General features: G+C 36.7%; 5 non-coding genes across 5 annotated transcripts; all 5 read left to right on the top strand.

Moving 5' to 3' along the window:
* Window positions 1-1,232: 1,232 nt before the first annotated feature.
* trnad-guc (transfer RNA aspartic acid (anticodon GUC)) lies at window positions 1,233-1,304 on the top strand. Its single transcript has one exon. It is a non-coding gene; the product is annotated as a tRNA-Asp (tRNA).
* A 1,603-nt stretch (window positions 1,305-2,907) lies between these two features.
* Window positions 2,908-2,979, top strand: trnad-guc (transfer RNA aspartic acid (anticodon GUC)). Its single transcript has one exon. It is a non-coding gene; the product is annotated as a tRNA-Asp (tRNA).
* A 154-nt stretch (window positions 2,980-3,133) lies between these two features.
* trnad-guc (transfer RNA aspartic acid (anticodon GUC)) lies at window positions 3,134-3,205 on the top strand. The gene has a single exon. It is a non-coding gene; the product is annotated as a tRNA-Asp (tRNA).
* A 7,519-nt stretch (window positions 3,206-10,724) lies between these two features.
* Window positions 10,725-10,796, top strand: trnad-guc (transfer RNA aspartic acid (anticodon GUC)). Its single transcript has one exon. It is a non-coding gene; the product is annotated as a tRNA-Asp (tRNA).
* Window positions 10,797-12,394: 1,598 nt separating this feature from the next.
* On the top strand, window positions 12,395-12,466 carry trnad-guc (transfer RNA aspartic acid (anticodon GUC)). Its single transcript has one exon. It is a non-coding gene; the product is annotated as a tRNA-Asp (tRNA).
* The last annotated feature ends 6,072 nt before the right edge of the window (window positions 12,467-18,538 follow it).

Raw genomic sequence — 18,538 nt, forward strand, 5'->3', positions numbered from 1 at the left:
AAAAAAAACAATTGTGGCAACAAAACCAGATATTTTTAGCCATTTTTCTAGTGACTATTAGTGTGTATTTTAGCAAAAGGCAAACCGACTAACAAGTTGGAGGAGGACTCAGGACAGACATGGAAATATATTTTTAAAAAATCTAAATGGGGCAAAAAAACCCCGATATTTTCAGCCATCATTCTGAAAACAAATACAGAAATGTTAATATTTTTCTGGAAACAAAACCAGATGCTTTAGCTGTAGCCATTTTTCTGGTGACAAAACAAGATCATTTTAGTCAAAGTCACACCGATTAACAAGACAAGTCTACTGTGCTATTTTTCTGTGAAATAAACTTGAATGATTTAAACATTTGGCTCACGACTTGATGATATGGAAAAATGTTTTTCTTCCTGAAGATAAACCATTTGAGAAGCACTCAACTCACACATGCTGACTCAAAATCATCATTGATGCAGAACCAGCAGACAATAACCAACATGATGTTTCATGTTCATTGGAAATTCCCCCGACAGCTCGTACAGCAAATGAATATGTTTGTCTTGATACAAGGAATAAAGTTAGCTAACTTAGCATCAACTTAAGACAATGATGTTGCCTAGCTAGCTAGGACTTCACTTACATCTCTCATTCCTGCTTCTTCTCTGCTGCGGGCGAATAACTTTCTGATATCCATCTAGGAGTTACAGTTTGAGTCAAATCAAAATCAAAATAATATAGTTAACAAATTGTTGTTGGCTAACGTTACCTACCTCACGCAGTGGTTCTCATCCTCTCCCTCTCTCTCTCTCTCTCTCTCTCTCTCTCAACTGAAGTCTTGATCCACATGTGAATAAATTACCATATTAATTAGCCATGTGCTCATTGTTACTGGAGTGAATACAGTAGCAATCAATTACCATACTAAGTAGTATGTGCGCTGTTGTCTATTTTATGTATGTATGAATGAATGAATGAATGAATGAATGGTTTATTTTGAGCCATGCAAACAAAACAAGAGAATGACATAAAATACAAAATAAATATATAAATACATTATTTCTACACCTACATTGAAAACATTACATGTGACTAATCTTGTTTGGGTCCCTATTAAAAGGTTCATTTGTTCAACCTCGGCCCGCGACTTTGTTCGGTTTAAAATTTTGGCCCACTTTGTATTAGAGTTTAACACCCCTGTTTTGCGGTGATACCAAAAATATCACTAATTTTACACGGAAGGCTCGACATCCTCGTTAGTATAGTGGACAGTATCTCCGCCTGTCACGCGGAAGACCGGGGTTCGATTCCCTGACGGGGAGTTCTTTTCTGAACGTCTTATATAAACAGAATAATTAATAAAAGATAATTTGTTAAGCTGGATTTTTTAAGGCAAAATTATAAGAAAAAACACATACTATAGATATGTTTGAAAGAAACATGTGCCCTATTTACATATTCATGAGGTTCATCATATCCTCGTTAGTATAGTGAACAGTATCCTGACGGGGATTTTTTTCTGACCGTCTTACATACACAGAATAAATAATAAAAGATGATTTGTTAAGTTGTATTTTTTAAGGCAAAATTATAAGAAAAAACCCAGACTATAAATATGTTTAAAAGAAACGTGTGTCCTATTTACATGTTCATACACTTCATCCCGTCCTCGTTAGTATAGTGGACAGTATCTCCGCCTGTCACGTGGACGATTCCCCGACGGGGAGTTCTTTTCTGACCGTCTTACATACACAGAATAAATAATAAAAGATCATTTATTAAGTTGTATTTCTTAAGGCAAAATTATAAGAAAAAACACAGACTTTGAAAGAAACATGTGTCCTATTTACATATTCATAAAGTTTATCATGTCCTTGTTAGTATAGTGGACAGTATCTCCGCCTGTCACGCGGAAGACCGGGGTTCGATTCCCTGACGGGGAGTTCTTTTCTGACTGTCTTACATAAACAGAATAATTAATAAAAGATAATTTGTTAAGATGGATTTTTAAAGGAAAAATTATAAGAAAAAACACATACTATAGATATGTTTGAAAGAAACATGTGTCCTATTTACATATTCATGAGGTTCATCATATCCTCGTTAGTATAGTGGACAGTATCCTGACGGAGAGTTTTTTTCTGACCGTCTTACATACACAGAATAAATAATAAAAGATGATTTGTTAAGTTGTATTTCTTACGGCAAAATTATAAGAAAAAACACAGACTATAATCATGTTTGAAAGAAACATGTGTCCTATTTACATAGCCATGGGTTTAATCATATCCTCGTTAGTATGGTGGACAGTATCTCCGCCTGTCACGCGGAAGACCGGGGTTCGATTCCCTGACGGGGGGTTCTTTTCTGGCCGTCTTACATACACAGAATAATTAATAAAAGATAATTTGTTAAGTTGTATTTCTTAAGGTAAAATAATAAGAAAAAACACAGACTATAAATATGTTTAAAAGAAACATGTGTCCTATTTACATATTCATAAAGTTCATCATGTCCTCGTTAGTATAACCCTAACCCTAACTCCCCGACGGGGAGTTTTTTTCTGAACGCCTTACATACACAGAATAAATAATAAAAGATGATTTGTTAAGTTGTATTTTTTAAGGCAAAATTATAAGAAAAAACACAGACTATAAATATGTTTAAAAGAAACATGTCTCCTATTTACATGTTCATACACTTCATCACGTCCTCGTTAGTATAGTGGACAGTATCTCCGCCTGTCACACGGACGATTCCCCGACGGGGAGTTCTTTTCTGACCGTCTTACATACACAGAATAAATAATAAAATATTATTTATTAAATTGTAATTCTTAAGGCAAAATTATAAGAAAAAACACAGACCAAAAATATGTTGAAAAGAAACATGTGTCCTATTTACATATTCTTAAAAGTCATCAAATCCTCGTTAGTATAGTGGACAGTATCTCCGCCTGTCACGTGGAAGACCGGGGTTCGATTCCCCGACGGGGAGTTCATTTCTGACCGTCTTACATACACAGAATAAATAATAAAAGATTATTTATTAAATTGTAATTCTTAAGGCAAAATTATAAGAAAAAACACAGACCGAAAATATGTTGAAAAGAAACATGTGTCCTATTTACATATTTTTAAAAGTCATCAAATCCTCGTTAGTATAGTGGACAGTATCTCCGCCTGTCACGCGGAAGACCGGGGTTCGATTCCCCGACGGGGAGTTCTATTCTGACCGTCTTACATACACAGAATAAATAATAAAAAATCATTTGTTAGGTTGTATTTCGTGAGGCAAAATTATAAGAAAAAAACGGCATGGGTGTCAAACTCAGGCCCGCGGGCCAAATTATGGCCCGCCATGTAATTTAATTTGGCCCTTGAGGCAATATCAAATTACAATTAGAGCTGGCCAGCCGCTGTAACACCGCATTCACCGCTAATACTCTTACTTGCCAACCCTCCCGATGGTCAACAGCCATACAGGTCAAACTGAGGGTGGCCGTATAAACAGCTTTAACACTGTTAAAAATATGCGCCACAGTGTGAACCCACACCAAACAAGAATGACAAACACATTTCGGGAGAAAATCCGCACCGTAACACAACATAAACACAACAGAAAATATACCCAGAATCCTTTGCAGCACTAACTATTCCTGGAAGCTACAATATACAACCCTTGCTTTCACCAAACCCTTTCCACCTCAACCCTGCCACCGACAATAGGCATTCAATTTATATTTAAATTTGGATATGCCATTGAGATTTTTTGATTATTATTATTATTTGAAACTCGATTGTGCATGTCACCATAAAGTTATATAAGCCTTGCTTGTTCAATATTTAATGCAAAACTTGTTTGGGTCCCTATTAAAAGGTTCATTTGTTCAACCTCGGCCCGCGACTTTGTCCGGTTTTAAATTTTGGCCCACTCTGTATTGGAGTCTGACACCCCTGATTTGCGGTGATACCAAAGATATCACTAACTTGACGCAGTAGCTTCGACGTCCTCGTTAGTATAGAGGACAGTATCTCCGCCTGTCACGCGGAAGACCGTGGTTCGATTCCCCGACGGGGAGTTCTTTTCTGACCGTCTTACATACACAGAATAAATAATAAAAGATAATTTGTTAAGTTGTATTTCGTAAGGCAAAATTATAAGAAAAAACACAGACTATAAATATGTTTAAAAGAAACATGTGTCCTATTTACATATTCATAAAGTTCATCATGTCCTCGTTAGTATAGTGGACAGTATCTCCGCCTGTCACGCGGAAGACTGGGGTTCGATTCCCCGACGGGGAGTCTTTTTATTTCCGTTAGTCTTGCATGTATAGACAAAATAAACAATCTTTGATCCTTTAAGTTTGACGCACTGTGACGACAAGAATTAATAAAAAGACCAGGATTTGGTGGCTTTGGCCACTTACAGGCCTACTGAAACCCACTACTACCGATCATCGCAGTCTGATAGTTTATACATCAATGATGAAATATTAACATTGCAACACATGCCAATACGGCCGGTTTAGTTTACTAAATTGCAATTTTAAATTTGGCGGGGAAGTATCATGCTAAAACGTCACGGTATGATGATGCGTGCGCGTTACGTCATGCATTGTAGAGGACATTTTATTCCAGCACCGTCACAGCTATAAGTCGTCTCTTTTCATCGCATAATTCCACAGTATTCTGGACATTTGTGTTGCTGAATTTTTTGCAGTTTGTTCAATGAATAGTGGAGACGTCAAAGAAGAAAGCTGTAGGTGTATTGCGGCCGCCTTTAGCAAAACAAACACAGCCGGTGTTTCATTGTGCACAGTCCCGAAAGATGACAGTGAAGCATTACTATGGAACAGAGCGGTCAAGCGAACACGGTTGGATTGGACCACACATACAAATTACAGTGTATTATGCAGCGATCAATTCGAAAGATCTTGTTTTGAAGAGGGTCCCTTTCGAAGGGCAGAGATGGGCATCGCCACCACCCGTCGACTGGTGCTGAAGAAAGGTACGGGGCCGACCTTCAGGTTGTACAGGTACGACCATATAATCTCACTAAAACACTAGTAACACAATAAGCAGATAAGGGTTTTTCCAGAATTATCCTAGTATATTTGTTTAATAACATCTGAATCGCTCCCGCTGTATAGTCTTTATTTCCCCCCCCCAGTCCTTCACTCTCACATTCCTCATCCACGAATCTTTCGTCCTCGCTCAAATTAATGGAAAAATCCTCGCTTTCTCGGTCCGAGTCGCTCTCGCTGCTGGTGGCCATGATTGTAAACAATGTTCAGATGTGAGGAGCTCCACAACCCATGACGTCACACCAGACCTAATACTGTACTGGGGGACACCTGGGGCACAAATAATTCATGTGAGCGTGCAAAGCGCGCAAGCAAAAACATTTTTAGCACTTATTTATCATAAAAAATACATAAATAGTGCTTTAAACTAGGAAATCATATCAGATTATGTTGTATGGATCTTTGATGAACCACCTGAATTTAACTAATGCATTTGACCTACTTGTGCACTTTTTTTTTACTCCAGACTTATAAACTGCTACTGGTAAAAGCAAAAATCTTTTTTAAATATATATTGCAGTAATCATCTGCAAATTTAACATCTACCAAAGTAAAACAAAAAATAAAGCACTCCTACATCTCTGGGTTCTTTTATATTATTTAATTTCCATTTATGGCAATGTGGCTAATCCTATTTCAGATACACAAAACTATAAAATATACACAAAACAATAAAGCCACAGTAGTAGAATAAATGAACAACTGTTGTGTGTCTGTTCAGGGAATCCTTTTCTGAGAAGTAAACTGTAACGTCTCCTTTTCATTTTTGCAAAGTGGTCAATCACTCTGGACAGACATGGAAATATTACAGTAACTGTTATACAGTTGACCAGTGGTTCCCAACTGCTGGGTCGTGACATAAAAGTGGATTGTGTGTCATTTTCAGTGAGTCACAGTCACATGTGTGCATGAAAAAAAAAAGTTTAGGGAGAAAAAAAAACAATTGTGGCAACAAAACCAGATATTTTTAGCCATTTTTCTAGTGACTATTAGTGAGTATTTTAGCAAAAGGCAAACCGACTAACAAGTTGGAGGAGGACTCAGGACAGACATGGAAATATATTTTTTTTAAATCTAAATGGGGCAACAAAACCCAATATTTTCAGCCATTTCTGTATTTGTTTTCTGAAAACAAATACAGAAATGTTATTATTTTTTCTGGAAACAAAACCAGATGCTTTAGCTGTAGCCATTTTTCTGGTGACAAAACAAGATTATTTTAGTCAAAGTCACACCGATTAACAAGACAAGTCTGCTGTGCTATTTTTCTGTGAAATAAACTTGAATGATTTAAACATTTGGCTCACGACTTGATGATATGGAAACATGTTTTTCTTCCTGAAGATAAACCATTTGAGAAGCACTCAACTCACACATGCTGACTCAAAATCATCATTGATGCAGAACCAGCAGACAATAACCAACATGATGTTTCATGTTCATTGGAAATTCCCCCGACAGCTCGTACAGCAAATGAATATGTTTGTCTTGATACAAGGAATAAAGTTAGCTAACTTAGCATCAACTTAAGACAATGATGTTGCCTAGCTAGCTAGGACTTCACTTACATCTCTCATTCCTGCTGCTTCTCTGCTGCAGGCGAATAACTTTCTTAAATCCATCTAGGAGTTACAGTTTGAGTCAAATCAAAATCAAAATAATGTAATTAACAAATTGCTGTTGGCTAACGTTACCTACCTCACGCAGTGGTTCTCATCCTCTCTGTCTCTCTCTCTCTCTCTCGCTCTCTCTCTCTCTCTCTCAACCGAAGTCTCGATCCACATGTGAATAAATTACCATATTAATTAGCCATGTGCTCATTGTTAATGGAGTGAATACAGTAGCAATAAATTACCATACTAAGTAGTATATGCGCTGTTGTCTATGTTATGTATGAATGAATGAATGAATGGTTTATTTTGAGCCATGCAAACAAAACAAGAGAATGACATAAAATACAAAATAAATATATAAATACATTATTTTTACACCTACATTGAAAACATTACATGTGACTAATCTTTTGTAGATGTCAAGATTGGCTCAAAAGGGAGTGGGAAGAAGTAAACTTATTAGGTCCCACCCCTATACATATACAATATATATATATACAATATATAATACAATGATATATATAATATAATTCAGTTCAGTGGTTGCTGCGTGGATGCTATATATTATCTATATATAATACATTTAAATTCACACACACTTACATATATACATATGTACACACACATATATACAATTTATATATATATATATACATATAGATACATATACATATATATATATATATATATATATACACACATACATACATACACATACACTCATAATCACATACATACACAAATGCATATACCCAAAATACACATATGTCCATCACACACACACACACACACACACACACACACACACACACACACACACACACACACACACACACACACACACACACACACACACACACACACACCTATATAAATACTATATATATATGATAGTATATATAATATACACTTTTGTCTAAACATTATTAACAGTTTATGGTGCCTATGGGAACAAGCTTTCATTTTGACTGTGATTTTAGTGGTTAAAAGTGGATCTGTGACTGTGGAGCTACTGCTCCTGATCAACAGGACCTGAGGACCACTCTTGCTATGTGTCCTATGCTGTGCATTAAAAGAGACGAGGGGAGCCCCCTGCCAGAGGAGTTATCCACGAACATAAGATCCCCCACTCGCCTGCCCTGTACTCCAGATAGTGTACCCAAATCCCTTTTCTTAGTTTCCATCGGCACCAATTCTTTAGTCAGAATTCATATTTGTTTTTACATTTGCAGAATATTAGTATTACTCAAACTGCATATAGAATAGAATAGAATAGAATAGAGTTTTATTGTCATTATTGCAAGAACAACGAAATTGGATTGTCTGTACACACACACACACACACACACACACACACACAATTCAATGTATTCCTCTTATTGATACTAATTCATATAGTTTAACTAGTTGGGTGATGTCATAGAAGTAATAATAATAATGATGATAATATCAACAATGACTAAACAATAATGATAACGATAATGATAACAATAATAATAACAATAATAATAACAATATGAACAATAGCAATAGCAATGACAATAAATGATGACAATAATACATATAAAATAATGAAGATGATGATGACGATGATAATAACAACAACAATAATAATAATAATGATAATCATTATTAGCCAGTGATGGAGTTTAACACTTAGGCATCCATGTTCACATTCATATACATTGCCCATACCATTTTTTTGTATCTTGTTTTGAACTGATGGACATTTGGACATTGCTTGAGCCCCACATCCAATCCGTTCCAAAGTTTCACTCCATGCACAGACACACACAAACTTTTCCTGGTAGTTCTTACTGTTGGAATAGTAAAGATACTACACCCCCTTAGATTATGAACTCCTTCTCTGTGTTTGAAATGTATTTGAATATTGGCAGATAGAACCTTTTTATGGGTTGTACTTGTATAGCGCTTTTCTACCTTCAAGGTACTCAAAGCGCTTTAACACTACTTCCACATTTACCCATTCACACACACATTCACTCACACATTCACACACTGATGGAGGGAGCTGCCGTGCAAGTTTGCTTTAAATAGTAATTGAGCTGTATTAAAATCAACTAGAGCAGGCATTTTTAATAATTTAGATTGTAAAAATAAAATATTTGTGTGGTCACAATATCCCACCTTGTGTAGAATTCTTATTGCACGTTTTTGGAGTGTAACCAGGGGATGTAGTGAAGTTTTGTAGTTGTTGCCCCAGATTTCTATGCAGTAATTTAGATATGGCAAGACCAATGAACAATATAATAAATGCACAGCTGTGTAATTTAAGAAGAATTTGGATTTATCGATAATAGAGATGGTTTTGGAGATTTTGCTTTGTATATGTCTTATGTGTGGTTTCCAGCTTAATTTATTATCAATAGTGACTCCTAAGAATTTAATTTCCGACACCGTTTCTAGAATCACGCCATCTATATTTATTGCTGGTCCTGGATTGGAATAGCCGAATAACATAACTTTTGTTTTCTTTAAATGAAGGGATAATTTGTTTATATCTAACCATGTTTTTAATTTTGCAAGTTCATTATTTAGGGTGGATACAAAATTTGTATAATTATCGTTTGTAGACTTAAAACTCTGAAGCGTTTTTTTTTTTTTATTGGTGAAAGTTTTACTGGGGCACTGCAGATCAACAGTGGGGCACGTGCCCCAGTGAAATATGTCTGGCGACGCCCCAGGACCCAGCATCATCAAAAGAATCAAGCAGGGACACACAATACAAATATCTCAAAAACTTTGAATTATATTTTTATTTAAACCACATTAAACAACTCAACAAACATCCTACAAGTCTGCTGATTGATTCCATCATTTTTCCCGGGGGTTGTAAGAGTGCCCGCCTAACATGTACAAAGTTTTAATGGTCAAACATGAAAGAGAATCATTGTATCATTTACGGCATGGGTGTCAAACTCTGGCCCGCGGGCCAAATTTGGCCCGCCGTGTAATTTAATTTGGCCCTTGAGGCAATATCAATTTAGAATTAGAGCTGGCCAGCCGCTGTAACACCGCATTCACCGCTAATACTCTTACTTGCCAACCCTCCCGATGGTCAACAGCCATACAGATCAAACTGAGAGTGGCTGTATAAACAACTTTATCACTGTTACAAATATGTACCACAGTGTGAACCCACACCAAACAAGAATGACAAACACATTTCGGGAGAAAATCCGCACCGTAAGACAACATAAACACAACAGAAAAAATACCCAGAATCCCTTGCAGCACTAACTCTTCCTGGAAGCTACAATATACAACCCTTGCTATCACCAAACCCCGTCCACCTCAACCCCGCCGCCGACAATAGGTATTCAATTTATATTTAAATTTGGATATGCCATTGATATTTTTTGATTATTATTATTATTTGAAACTCGATTGTGCATGTCACTCTAAAGTTATATAAGCCTTGCTTGTTCAATATTTATTGCAAAACTTGTTTGGGTCCCTATTAAAAGGTTCATTTGTTCAACCTCGGCCCGCGACTTTGTTCGGTTTTAAATTTTGGCCCACGCTGTATTGGAGTTTGACGCCCCTGATTTGCGGTGATACCAAAGATATCACTAACTTTACATTGAGTTTACGGCTTCCTCGTTAGTGGACAGTATCTCCGCCTGTCACGCGGATGACCGGGGTTCGATTCCCCGACGGGGAGTTGTTTTCTGACCGTCTTACATAAACAGAATAAATAATAAAAGATAATATGTTAAACTGGATTTTTTAAGGCAAAATTATAAAAAAAAACACATACTATCGATATGTTTGAAAGAAACATGTGTCCTATTTACATATTCATTAGCTTCATCATATCCTCGTTAGTATAGTGGACAGTATCTCCGCCTGTCACGACGGGGAGTTCGTTTCTGACCGTCTTACATAAACAGAATAATTAATAAAAGATAATTTGTTAAACTGTATTTTTTAAGGCAAAATTATAAGACAAAACACATACTATAAATATGTTTGAAAGAAACATGTGTCCTATTTACATATTCATGAGCGTCTTTATATCCTCGTTAGTATAGTGGACAGTATCTCCGCCTGTCACGCGGAAAACCGGGGTTCGATTCCCCGACGGGGAGTTCTTTTCTGAACGTCTTACATACACAGAATAAATAATAAAATATAATTTGTTAAGTTGTATTTCTTAAGGCAAAATTATAAGAAAAAACACAGACTATTAATATGTTTAAAAGAAACATGTGTCCTATTTACATATTCATGAGATTTATCATATCCTCGTTAGTATAGTATTGCAATTTAGTAAACTAAACCGGCCATATTGGCATGTGTTGCAATGTTAATATTTCATCATTGATGTATAAACTATCAGACTGCGATGATCTGTAGTAGTGGGTTTCAGTAGGCCTGTAAGTGGCCAAAGCCACCAAATCCTGGTCTTTTTATTAATTCTTGTCGTCACAGTGCGTCAAACTTAAAGGATCAAAGATTGTTTATTTTGTCTATACATGCAAGACTAACGGAAATAAAAATATGTTCGAAAGAAACGTGTCATATTTACATATCCATACACTTCATCACGTCCTCGTTAGTATAGTGGACAGTATCTCCGCCTGTCACGCGGAAGACCGTGGTTCGATTCCCCGACGGGGAGTTCTTTTCTGACCGTCTTACATACACAGAATATATAATAAAATATCATTTGTTAAATTGTAATTCTTAAGGCAAAATTATAAGAAAAAACACATACTATAAATATATTTAAAAGAAACATGTGTCCTATTTACATATTCATACACTTCATCACGTCCTCGTTAGTATAGTGGACAGTATCTCTGCCTGTCACGTGGAAGACTGCGGTCCGATTCCCCGACGGGGAGTTCTTTTCTGACCGTCTTACATACACAGAATATATAATAAAATATCATTTGTTAAATTGTAATTCTTAAGGCAAAATTATAAGAAAAAACACATACTATAAATATGTTTAAAAGAAACATGTGTCCTATTTACATATTCATAAAATTCATCATGTCCTCGTTAGTATAGTGGACAGTATCTCCGCCTGTCACGCGGAAGACCGGGGTTCGATTCCCTGACGGGGGGTTCTTTTCTGGCCGTCTTACATACACAGAATAAATAATAAAAGATCATTTATTACATTTATTAAATTGTATTTCTTAAGGCAAAATTATAAGAAAAAACACGGACTATAAATATGTTTGAAAGAAACATGTGTCCTATTTACATATTCATGTGCTTCATCATATCCTCGTTAGTATAGTGGACAGTATCCACGCCTGTCACGCAGAAGACCGGGGTTCGATTCCCCGACGGGGAGTTCTTTTCCGAACGTCTTACATACACAGAATAAATAATAAAAGATCATTTGTTAAGTTGTATTTTTTAAGGCAAAATTATAAGAAAAAACACTGACTATAAATATGTTTGAAAGAAACGTGTCCTATTTACATATTCACGAGCTTCATCATATCCTCGTTAGTATAGAGGCCAGTATCTCCGCCTGTCACGCGGAAGACCGCGGTTCGATTCCCCGACGGGGAGTTCTTTTCTGAACGTCTTACATACACAGAATAAATAATAAAAGATCATTTGTTAAGTTGTATTTCTTAAGGCAAAATTATAAGAAAAAACACAGACTATAAACATGTTTAAAAGAAACATGTGTCCTATTTACATATTCATAAAGTTCATCATGTCCTCGTTAGTATAGTGGACAGTATCTCCGCCTGTCACGCGGAAGACCGGGGTTCGATTCCCCGACGGGGAGTTTTTTTATTTCCGTTAGTCTTGCATGTATAGACAAAATAAACAATCTTTGATCCTTTAAGTTTGACGCACTGTGACGACAAGAATTAATAAAAAGACCAGGATTTGGTGGCTTTGGCCACTTACAGGCCTACTGAAACCCACTACTACAGATCATCGCAGTCTGATAGTTTATACATCAATGATGAAATATTAACATTGCAACACATGCCAATATGGCCGGTTTAGTTTACTAAATTGCAATTTTAAATTTGGCGGGGAAGTATCATGCTAAAACGTCACGGTATGATGACGCGTGCGCGTGACATCACGCATTGTAGAGGACATTTTATTCCAGCACCGTCACAGCGATAAGTCGTCTCTTTTCATCGCATAATTCCACAGTATTCTGGACATTTGTGTTGCTGAATTTTTTGCAGTTTGTTCAATGAATAGTGGAGACGTCAAAGAAGAAAGCTGTAGGTGTATTGCGGCCGCCTTTAGCAACACAAACACAGCCGGTGTTTCATTGTTTACAGTCCCGAAAGATGACAGTGAAGCATTACTATGGAACAGAGCGGTCAAGCGAACACGGTTGGATTGGACCACACATACAAAGTACAGTGTATTATGCAGCGATCAATTCGAAAGATCTTGTTTTGAAGAGGGTCCCTGTCGAAGGGCAGAGATGGGCATCGCCACCACCCGTCGACTGGTGCTGAAGAAAGGTACGGGGCCGACCTTCAGGTTGTACAGGTACGACCATATAATCTCACTAAAACACTAGTAACACAATAAGCAGATAAGGGTTTTTCCAGAATTATGCTAGTATATTTGTTTAATAACATCTGAATCGCTCCCACTATATAGTCTTTTTTTCCCCCAGTCCTTCACTCTCACTTTCCTCATCCACGAATCTTTCATCCTCGCTCAAATTAATGGAAAAATCGTCGCTTTCTCGGTCCGAATCGCTCTCGCTGCTGGTGGCCATGATTGTAAACAATGTTCAGATGTGAGGAGCTCCACAACCCATGACGTCACACCAGGGGCGTCACTAGACCTAATACTGTACTGGGGCACACCTGGGGCAAAAATAATTCATGTGAGCGTGCAAAGCGCGCAAGCAAAAACATTTTTAGCACTTATTTATCATAAAAAATACATAAATAGTGCTTTAAACTATGAAATCATATCAGATTATGTTGTATGGATCTTTGATGAACTACCTGAAATTAACTAATGCATTTGACCTACTTGTGCACTTTTTTACTCCAGACTTCTAAACTGCTACTGGTAAAAGCAAAAAGGAAGAGCAATGAATCTGCAAAAGTAAAACAAAAAATAAAGCACCCCTACATCTCTGGGTTCTATTATATTATTTAATTTCCATTTCTGGCAATGTGGCTAATCCTATTTCAGATACACAAAACTATAAAATATACACAAAAGAATAAAGCCACAGTAGTAGAATAAAGGAACAACTGTTGTGTGTCTGTTCAGGGAATCAATTTCTGAGAAGTAAACTGTAATGTCTCCTTTTCACTTTTGCAAAGTGGTCAATCACTCTGGACAGACATGGAAATATTACAGTAACTGTTATACAGTTGACCAGTGGTTCCCAACTGCTGGGTCGTGACATAAAAGTGGATTGTGTGTCATTTTCAGTGAGTCGCAGTCACATGTGTGCATGGAAAAAAAAAAGTTTAGGGAGAAAAAAATTAAATTGTGGCAACAAAACCAGATATTTTTAGCCATTTTTGTAGTGACTATTAGTGAGTATTTTAGCAAAAGGCAAACCGACTAACAAGTTGGAGGAGGACTCAGGACAGACATGGAAATATATTTTTTAAAAATCTGAATGGGGCAACAAAACCCAATATTTTCAGCCATTTCTGTATTTCTTTTCTGAAAACAAATACAGAAATGTTACTATTTTTTCTGGAAACAAAACCAGATGCTTTAGCTGTAGCCATTTTTCTGGTGACAAAACAAGATTATTTTAGTCAAAGTCACACCGATTAACAAGACAAGTCTGCTGTGCTATTTTTCTGTGAAATAAACTTGAATGATTTAAAAATTTGGCTCACGACTTGATGATATGGAAACAAGTTTTTCTTCCTGAAGATAAACCATTTGAGAAGCACTCAACTCACACATGCTGACTCAAAATCATCATTGATGCAGAACCAGCAGACAATAACCAACATGATGTTTCATGTTCATTGGAAATTCCCCCGACAGCTCGTACAGCAAATGAATATGTTTGTCTTGATACAAGGAATAAAGTTAGCTAACTTAGCATCAACTTAAGACAATGATGTTGCCTAGCTAGCTAGGACTTCACTTACATCTCTCATTCCTCTCTGCCTCTTCTCTGCTGCGGGCCAATAACTTTCTGATATCCATCCAGGAGTTACAGTTTGAGTCAAATCAAAATCAAAATATTGTAATTAACAAATTGTTGTTGGCTAACGTTACCTACCTCACGCAGTGGTTCTCATCCTCTCTCTCTCTCTCTCTCAACCGACGTCTCGATCCACATGTGAATAAATTACCATATTAATTAGCCATGTGCTCATTGTTAATGGAGTGAATACAGTAGCAATCAATTACCATACTAAGTAGTATATGCGTTGTTGTCTGTTATGTATGAATGAATGAATGAATGGTTTATTTTGAGCCATGCAAACAAAACAAGAGAATGACATAAAATACAAAATAAATATATAAATACATTATTTTTACACCTACATTGAAAACATTACATGTGACTAATCTTTTGTAGATGTCAAGATTGGCTCAAAAGGGAGTAGGAAGAAGTAAACTTATTAGGTCCCACCCCTATACATATACAATATATATATACAATATATAATACAATGATATATATAATATAATTCAGTTCAGTGGTTGCTGCGTGGATGCTATATATTATCTATATATAATACATTTAAATTCACACACACTTACATATATACATATGTACACACACATATATACACACACATACACACACACATATATACAATTTATATATATATATATATATATATATATATATATATATGTATATATATATATATATATATATATACATACATATACATACATATACATATATATATACACACACACACACACACACACACACACACACACCTATATAAATACTATATATATATAATAGTATATATAATATACACTTTTGTCTAAACATTATTAACAGTTTATGGTGCCTATGGGAACAAGCTTTCATTTTGACTGTGATATTAGTGGTTAAAAGTGGATCTGTGGCTGTGGAGCTACTGCTCCTGATCAACAGGACCTGAGGACCACTCTTGCTATGTGTCCTATGTTGTGCATTAAAAGAGACGAGGGGAGCCCCCTGCCAGAGGAGTTATCCACGAACATAAGATCCCCCACTCGCCTGCCCTGTACTCCAGATAGTGTACCCAAATCCCTTTTCTTAATTACCATCGCCACCAATTCTTTAGTCAGAATCCATATTTGTTTTTACATTTGCAGAATATTAGTATTACTCAAACTGCATATAGGATTGTTTGCACACACACACACACACACACACACACACACACACACACACACACACACACACACACACACACACACACACACACACACACACACACACACACACACACACACACACAATTCAATGTATTCCTCTTATTGAGCAATCAATCAATCAATCAATGTTTACTTATATAGCCCTAAATCACTAGTATCTCAAAGGGCTGCACAAACCACAACACAAACCACTATGACATCCTCGGTAGGCCCACATAAAGGCAAGGAAAACTCACACTCAGTGGGACGTCGGTGATAATGATGAATATGAGAACCTTGGAGAGGAGGAAAGCAATGGATGTCGAGCGGGTCTAACATGATACTGTGAAAGTTCAATCCATAATGGATCCAACACAGTCGCAAGAGTCCAGTCCAAAGCGGATCCGACACAGCAGGGAGAGTGCCGTTCACAGCGGAGCCAGCAGGAAACCATCCCAAGCGGAGGCGGATCAGCAGCGCAGAGATGTCCCCAGCCGATACACAGGCGAGCAGTACATGGCCACCGGATCGGACCGGACCCCCTCCACAAGGGAGAGTGGGACATAGGAGAAAAAAGAAAAGAAATGGCAGATGAACTGGTCTAAAAAGGGAGTCTATTTAAAGGCTAGACTATACAAATGAGTTTTAAGGTGAGACTTAAATGCTTCTACTGAGGTGGCATCTCGAACTTTTACCGGGAGGGCATTCCAGAGTACTGGAGCCCGAATTCATATAGTTTAACTAGTTGGGTGACGTCATAGAAGTAATAATAATAATGATGATAATATCAACAATGACTAAACAATAATAATAACGATAATGATAACAATAATAATAACAATATGAACAATAGCAATAGCAATGACAATAAATGATGACAATAATACATATAAAATAATGAAGATGATGATGACGATGATAATAACAACAACAATAATAATAATAATAATAATCATTATTAGCCAGTGATGGAGTTTAACACTTAGGCATCCATGTTCACATTCATATTCATTGCCCATACCATTTTTTTGTATCTTGTTTTGAACTGATGGACATTTGGACATTGCTTGAGCCCCACATCCAATCCGTTCCAAAGTTTCACTCCATGCACAGACACAAACAAACTTTTCCTCGTAGTTCTTACTGTTGGAATAGTAAAGATACTACACCCCCTTAGATTATGAACTCCTTCTCTGTGTTTAAAATGTATTTGAATATTGGCAAGTAGAACCTTTTTATGGGTTGTACTTGTATAGCGCTTTTCTACCTTCAAGGTTCTCAAAGCGCTTTGACACTACTTCCACATTTACCCATTCACACACACATTCACACACACATTCACACACTGATGGAGGGAGCTGCCGTGCAAGTTCGCTTTAAATAGTAATTGAGCTGTATTAAAATCAACTAGATCAGGCAGTTTTAATAATTTAGATTGTAAAAATAAAATATTTGTGTGGTCACAATATCCCAACTTGTGTAGAATTCTTATTGCACATTTTTGGAGTGTAACCAGGGGATGTAGTGAAGTTTTGTAGTTGTTGCCCCAGATTTCTATGCAGTAATTTAGATATGGCAAGACCAATGAACAATATAATACATGCAGAGCTGTGTAATTTAAGAAGAATTTGGATTTATTGATAATAGAGATGGTTTTGGAGATTTTGCTTTGTATATGTCTTATGTGTGGTTTCCAGCTTGATTTATTATCAATAGTGACTCCTAAGAATTTAATTTCTGACACCGTTTCTAGAATCACGCCATCTATATTTATTGCTGGTCCTGGATTGGAATAGCCGAATAACATAACTTTTGTTTTCTTTAAATTAAGGGATAATATGTTTATATCTAACCATGTTTTTAATTTTGCAAGTTCATTATTTAGGGTGGATACAAAATTTGTATAATTATCGTTTGTAGACTTAAAACTCTGAAGCGTTTTTTTTTTTATTGGTGAAAGTTTTACTGGGGCACTGCAGATCAACAGTGGGCCACGTGCCCCAGTGAAATATGTCTGGCGACGCCCCTGGACCCACCATCATCAAAAGAATCAAGCAGAGACACACAATGCAAATATCTCGAAAACTTTGAATTATATTTTTATTTAAACCACATTAAACAACTCAACGAACATCCTACAAGTCTGCTGATTGATTCCATCATTTTTCCCGGGGGTTGTAAGAGTGCCCGCCTAACATGTACAATGTTTTAATGGTCAAACATGAAAGAGAATCATTGTATCATTTACGGCATGGGTGTCAAACTCTGGCCCGCGGGCCAAATTTGGCCCGCCGTGTAATTTAATTTGGCCCTTGAGGCAATATCAAATTAGAATTAGAGCTGGCCAGCCGCTGTAACACCGCATTCACCGCTAATACTCTTACTTGCCAACCCTTCCCATGGTCAACAGCCATACAGGTCAAACTGCGGGTGTCCGTATAAACAACTTTAACACTGTTCCAAACATGCGCCACAGTGTGAACCCACACCAAACAAGAATGACAAACACATTTCAGGCTTCATCATA

The sequence above is a fragment of the Nerophis ophidion genome, linkage group LG03 (genome assembly GCF_033978795.1).
Source record: "Nerophis ophidion isolate RoL-2023_Sa linkage group LG03, RoL_Noph_v1.0, whole genome shotgun sequence".
NCBI classification, from domain to species: Eukaryota; Metazoa; Chordata; class Actinopteri; order Syngnathiformes; family Syngnathidae; genus Nerophis; species Nerophis ophidion.